Here is a 7,524-nt window from a genome sequence, read left to right on the forward strand (position 1 = left end):
ATATGCAGATGACACCACCCTTATGGCAGAAAGTTAAAAAGAACTAAAGAGCCTCCTGATGAAAGTGAAAAAGGAGAGTGAAAAAGTTGACCTAAAACTCAATATTCAGAGAATGAAGATCATAGCATCCGGTTCCATTACTTCGTGGCAAATAGATGAGGAAACAATGGAAACAGTGACAGACTTTATTTTGGGGGGCTCCAAAATCACTGCAGATGGTGACTGTAGCCATGAAATTAAAAGACAGTTACTTCTTGGAAGAAAAGTTATGACCAGCCTAGACAGCATATTAAAAAGCAGAGACATTACTTTGCCAACAAAGGTCCGTCTAAGTCAAGGCTATGGTTTTTCCAGTAGTCATGTACAGATGTAAGAGGTGGACTGTAAAGAAAGCTGAGTGCCGAAGAATTGATGCTTTTGAACTGTGGTGTTGGAAAGGAGATCCAACCAGTCCATCCTAAAGGAAATCAATCCTGAGTATTCATTTGGAGGACTTATGCTGAAGCTGAAACTCCAGTAATTTGGCCACCTTATGTGAAGAACTGACTCATTGGGAAAGAACCTGATGCTGAGAAAGATTGAAGGCAGGAGGAGAAGGGGACAACAGAGGATGAGATGGTTGGATGGCATCCCCAACTCAATGGATGTGAGTTTGAATAAGCTCCAGGAGTTGGTGATGGACAGGGAGGCCTGGCATGCTACAGTCCATGGGGTCGCAAAGAGTTGGACACGACTGAGCGACTGAACTGAACTGAACTGTCTCCTCTCATTCTCCTTCCGTCCCCCTCCTTCCCTCCCTCCCTCTCTCTCTCTCTCTCACACACACAGATCACAAAGCACATGGAGAAACAAACAACTATAAGTGAGAATTAAGTGTAAACAACCTGTCGTAGAATTAAAACATTCAAGACCTTAGATACTGGAATTAATGGAAGTAGATTATAAAATTATGTTCAAGTTTACTCTTGTTTTTCTGCTTTCTTAGGTTGTAAAGTTAGGTTGTTGCTTTGCCATCTTTCCTGTTTTTTTTGTGTGTAAGCATTTATGGCTATAAATTTTTGCCGTTAACGCTGCTTTCACTGAGTCCCTTAAGTATTGGTATAATGATTTCATTTTCATTCATCACTAAATATTTTCTAATTTACCTTGTGATTTATTTTTGAATCACTGGTTTTTAAAAAATATATTGTTGTAAAGCAATCACCAATCAATTAAAAATATAAATTTTTAAAAAGTAGATTGTTAATTTCCACAAATCTGTGACTTCTCAACCTATACTGTGTTATTCATTTTTTATATCGAGGTATGATTGATTTGCAATATATTATCAGTAGTTTCAGATATAGGACATAGTGATTCAAAATTTTTATAGACTATACTCCATTTATAGTTACTATAAAATATTGGCTATATTCTTTGTGCTATACAATATATCCTTGTATTTCCCTCTTATTTTCCTATCCCTATCATGCCCCTCCTCACTTCCATCTCACCACTGGTAACCACTAGTTTGGTTTCTATATCTGTAAGTCTGTTTCTTTTTTGTTATATTCACTCATTTATTTTATTTTTATCAAAGTATAGTTCATTTAAAATGTGTTAATTTCTAATATAGAGCACAGCAATTCAGATTTATATATATTTATATTATATATATATGTTGTTTGCATATATATATACACTTTTCCAGATTCTTTTTCCTTATAGGTTATTATAAAATATTGAGTACAGTTCCCTGTGCTGTACAGTATATCCTTGTTGGTTATCTGTTCTATATATGTATGTATATGTTAATCCCAAACTCTTAATTTATCCTCCCCACCCCCATTCTTTCCCCTTTGGAGATCCTAAGTTTGTTTTCTTTGTCTATGGGTCTGTTTCTGTTTTGTAAATAAGTCCACTTGTATCTTTTTTCTTGATTCCACATATAAGTGATATCATATGATATTTGTCTTTCTCTCCCTGGCTTACCTCACTTACTGTGATAATCTCTAGATCAATCCATGTTGCTGCAAATGGCATTATTCTTATTTATGGCTGAGTAGTATTCTGTTGTGTTTGTACACATATATATATATACACACACACATGCTATATCTTCTTTATCCATTCATTCATCAATGGGCACTTAGGTTGCTTCCTTATCTTGGCTATTGTAAATAGTGGTATAGTGAACATTGAGATGCATATATCTTTTCAATTATAGTTTTCTCCACATCTGTGCCCAGGAGTGAGATTGCAGGCTCATATGGTAACTTTCTTTTTAGAGTTTTGACATTGATACCATCAAAATTCAGAATATTTCCATCACTACAAAGATCCTTCAGGCTGTTGTTTTACAGCAATACGTGCTTTGCTTCTACACCACTCCCTTCTTAATCCCTAATAACCATCAATATGTTCTCCATTTCTATATTTTTAATTTAAAAAATGTTGTATAAATGAAATCATAAAGTAGGTAACCTTTGGGGGACTTTTTTCACTTTGCATAAGTTCTGTGGGCATCCATCTGGGTGGCTGCATGTATTGGTAGTCTGTGTATCATGTAGCAATGTTTATGTTGCATGTACCCATTGAAGGGTCCTTTTTACTGCTGAGCAACAGAAGGCAATGGCACCCACTCCAGTGCTTTTGCCTGGAAAATCCCATGGACGGAGGAGCCTGGCAGGCTGCAGTCCATGGGGTTGCTGAGTCGGACACGACTGAGTGACTTCACTTTCACTTTTCACTTTCACGCCTTGGAGAAGGAAATGGCAACCCACTCCAGTGTTCTCGCCTGGAGAATCTCAGGGACGGGGGAGCCTGGTGGGCTGCCGTCTATGGGGTCGCACAGAGTCGGACACGACTGAAGTGACTTAGCAGCAGCAGCAGCAGTAGAAGGCAATGGCACCCCACTCCAGTACTCTTGCCTGGAAAATCCCATGGAGGGAGGAGCCAGGTAGGCTACAGTCCATGGGATCAAAAGTGAAAGTGGGACTTTTTAAAAATTATTTATTTTGCTGCATCAGGTCTTAGTTGCACACAGAATCTCTAGTTATGGCACACCGGTAGGCTCCGGAGTTCTTGGGCTCAGTAATTGTGGTGTGTGGCTTAGTTGCTCTGCAGCATGTGGGATCTTAGTTTCCTGACCAGGGATCAAACCTGCGTCCCCTGCATTGCAGGGTGGATTCTCAACCACGGGACCACCAGAGAAGTCCCATGTTCATTTTCTAATTAGATATTTTTATACTGTTGAGTTTTGTGAGTTCTATATAAATTTCAGACACTAGTCCTTTTTTTGATACATGACTTGGCAATTTTTTCCTAGTCTGTAGCTTATCTTTTTTATTCTTTAAATAGGGTCTTTCATAGTGGAAAAAATTTTTAATTTAGATAAACTTCACTTTATCAGTATTTCCTTTTATGAATCGTGCTTTTGATTTAAAGAATCAAAGAACTTTTTGCTTTGCTCCTAGATCCAAATTTTTCTCTTCAGTTTTTTCTAAAAGTTTTATGGTTTTTACATTTAAGTCCATTTTGAGTTCATTTTTTAAGGTATGAGACTTGTGCCTGGAATGCTTTTAAAAATTTTTTTGCATATAGATATCTAATTGTTCGGGCTTCCCATGTGGCGTAATGGTAAAGAATCCGCTGCCAGTGCAGGAGACACGAGATGTGAGTTCAATCCCTGGGTCGGGAAGATTCCCTGGAGGAGGAAATGGGAACCCACTCCAGTATTCTTGCCTGGAGAATTCCTTGGACAGAGGAGCCTGGTGGACTACAGTCCTTGGGGTTGCAAAGGGTCAGGCACAACTGAGCAACTGAGCACACTGTGTATACACATACAATTGTTCATGCACCAGTTATTTCCTCCACTGAGTTGCTTCTGCCCCTTTGTCTAAATCACTGGACTTTTTTGTGTGTATCTGTTGTTTGGTTCTCTATTCTTTTTATTGATCTATGTGTCTATCCCTCCTCCAAAACAGTTTGATGACTAAGTCTTGAAATTTGGTAGACTTATTCATCCTACTTTATTCTCCTTTTCCAGAATTATTTTAGCTATTCTAGTTGCTTTATGTTTTTATCTATATTTCAGAATAACCTTGTCCATATCTATCAAGAAAAACCTTGTTAGCATTTTTATAATAATTGAACTAAATCAGTTTTCCTCAAATTGATATCTTTTCTGTATTGAGTCTTTCAATTCATAAAAATGGTATGTCTACATTAATTTAGATCCTCTGTTTCTCTTGTTAGCATTGTCTTTTACAGCATACATATACATGCTCTTTTAGAATTATGCCTGTCTTTCCATTTTTTGAGATGGTTAATTGTATTTTTAATTTTGTAATCACATACTCGTTGCTAATATATAGCAATGAATATAATTGATTTTTGTATCTTTATCTTGTATGCAGTAACCTTGCTGAGCTTACTTACTACAACTGACCTTGAACAAGATAGATTTGAACTGCAAAGGACCACTGACAAAGGAATTTTAAATATATATATATTTATATATATATATATATACACACACACTATAGTACTATAGCCCACTGGCTTCCCTAGTGGCTCAGACAGTAAAGAATCTGCCTGCAAATGCAGGAGACCTGGGTTTGATCCCTAGATTGGGAAGATGCCCTGGAGAAGGGAATGGCTACCCACTCCAGTATTCTTACCTGGAGAATTCCATGGACAGAGGAGCCTGGTGGGCTACAGTCCATGGGGCCACAAAGAGTCAGACATGACTGAGCCACTAAATGTAGCATAGCACTATATGATCTGTGGTTTGTTAAATCAAGAATGTGGATTTGCACATAGGGAGGACCAGTTCTAAAGCTATATGCAAATTTTTCAACTGCGTGGGTGTCAGTGCTCTTACCCACCATGTTGTTAAAGGTTCACCTGTAGTTTGCCATGTTTGTGGATTTCTTAGAAACTTTTATGCAATCATGTCATTCACAAACATGGAGAGTTCTATTTTTTCCTTTCTAATCTGTATGCCTTTTATTTCCATTTCTTCCCTTATTGAACTGGCTATAACTTCTAGCTTTATTATGAGTAAGTGGGGAAATCAGAAATCCTTGGCTTGTTCTCCATCATAGAGGGAAACATTCCACCTTTTGTCATTAAGTATAATGTTAGCTATAGATTTTTTGTAGATGCTTGTTACTAGATTGAGGAAGTTTTGCTCTATTCTATTTTTCTGGATTTTTAAAGTCATGAATAAGTATTGAATTTTATCAGATATTTTCTCTGTATCAACTGATATGATCAAGTGTTTTTCTTTTTTAGCTTGTTGCTACTGCTAAGTCACTTCAGTCGTGTCCGACTGTGTGCGACCCCATAGACGGCAGCCCATGAGGCTCCCCCGTCCCTGGGATTCTCCAGGCAAGAACACTAGAGTGGGTTGCCATTTCCTTCTCCAATGCATGAAAGTGAAAAGTGAAAGTGAAGTCGCTCAGTCGTGTCTGACTCTTCGCGACCCCATGGACTGCGGCCCACCAGGCTCCTCCGTCCATGGGATTTTCCAGGCAAGAGTGCTGGAGTGGGGTGCCATTGCCTTCTCCGTTTTAGCTTGTTAATGTGGTGGAATCCATTGACTGATTTTTGGATAGTGAACCAGACTTGCATCCCTAAGATAAACCCCTTTGTCATGGTATACAGTTCTTATTATATATTGCTAAATTCTATTTCCTAATATTTTTAAGGCCTTTTTGTTGTCTAAATAATATGGAGGAAATTGGTCTATAGTTTTCATTTTTTTGTACTTTTTCTGGTTTTGATATCAAGATAACAGCCTCACAAAATGCTTTGGGAAGTATTCTTCCTTTTGTGCTTTATGGAAGAGATCATGTATAACTAACATTAAGTTGACTTTAACTATATAGTAGAATTCTTCAGTGAAACCATTTGAATGTGGTACTTTGTTTTCTGGGAATTCACAAATTATGAATTCAACTTTTTTAATAGCTATGGGGATTTTCTAATTATTTTATATTGAATGAGTTGTAGTAATTAGTGTTTTTCAAGTTATTAGTCCATTTCATTTAAGTTGTTGAATGTATTTGTTTAAGAGGTTTTTGTAGTATACCCTTGTCTTTTTGAGATCTGTGGAATGTGTACTGATATGGGCTGGTTTTATTCTGATACTAGCAATTTGTTTATTTTCTCCTTTTGTCTTTGTCAGCAGTCTTAAAGACTGGATTTTTGTTTTATTGATTTTTTTTTCTATTTCTCTCTTTTCAATTTTATTATTCATTTCTGTTTTAAAATTTTTAGTCATTGCTTTAGAGTAGATGTGCTTTCAACAATTTTTTTTTAGATTTTTTTAAAATTTATTTTTACTGAAGTATAGCTGAATTATAATGTTAATTACTGCTGTACAGCAGAGTGACTCCATTATAAAAATATACATTCTTTTTCATATTCATTTCCATTATGGTTTGTCACAGGATATTGAATATAGTTCCCTGTGCTATACAATAGGGCCTTGTTTAACAAATTATTTTAGTTTAATTCATCTGAAGATGTCTTGATTTCTGCTTTATTCTTAAAGTATAGTTTTGCTGAATATAGTATTCTGGGTTGATAGAATCTTTTCTTTCATCTCTTAAAAAATGTTGTAGCATGTTTTTCTGGCCTCCATGGTTTCTGATGAAAAATCTACTGCCCTTTGAATTGTTTTTCTGTATATAGATGTTATCTCTCTCTTGTTATTATCAAAATTTTTTCTTTGTCTTTGGTTTTCTGAACTTTGACTATGCTGTGTCTTCATGGGGATTTCTTTAGGTTTATCTTGCTTGAGTTTACCCAGCTTCCTAAATCAGTCGGTATGTCTGTTTTTTTTTTTTTTAGCAATTCTGAGGATTTTGCAGGTGTTCTTTCTTTGAGCACTTTTTAACCCCTATCCTCCTTCTCCTCTCATTTTAGGATTCTTAAAACAGGAACATAGACGTTGGTGGAGAAATTTGGACTAAGTCTTACCTTTGCTTCCAGTACTCAGAATTGACCGTGTAAATTCCAATTCAAAAGTTCAGTGTAGTAAATATATTTCTGTTAGTGTATGTTCTGTTAGAGGGAAGAAGAAGAGTGCCTTTTCACTACAACAGCTCTGAGTATTTACAATTGTTTTATTCAAGAGCAGAAAGATTGGAAAACAATTACATATATCATTCAAAATTTGGAGAATGAAGATATTTCCATTAGAAGAAGAAATCGGATTATTTTAAAATTTTTCAGTGTTAACCTGACTCATCTGAAGGTGGTTAGAAGCTATTAAAATCTGTTCTCAAACTTTATTGAGAGTCTGAATCTCAGGAGTGGCATGCATGACTTTTCAGCCAGCTAGGATGAATGGGCAAAATTTAGCAGCAGTTCCAACTTCTGACATTTTATTGAAAAATGAATACCAAATTCTGGCACTGCTTTTTTGCAGCCCCTCTGAATAGCATACCAGTTTTGATATATTATAGCATATACACTGTGACTGGTATAAGGGACAAGAACACAACAAAGTTTCCTTTGAAGATAATATCCTTG

The sequence above is a fragment of the Oryx dammah genome, unplaced genomic scaffold (genome assembly GCF_014754425.2).
Source record: "Oryx dammah isolate SB20612 unplaced genomic scaffold, SCBI_Odam_1.1 HiC_scaffold_5, whole genome shotgun sequence".
Taxonomy (NCBI): domain Eukaryota; kingdom Metazoa; phylum Chordata; class Mammalia; order Artiodactyla; family Bovidae; genus Oryx; species Oryx dammah.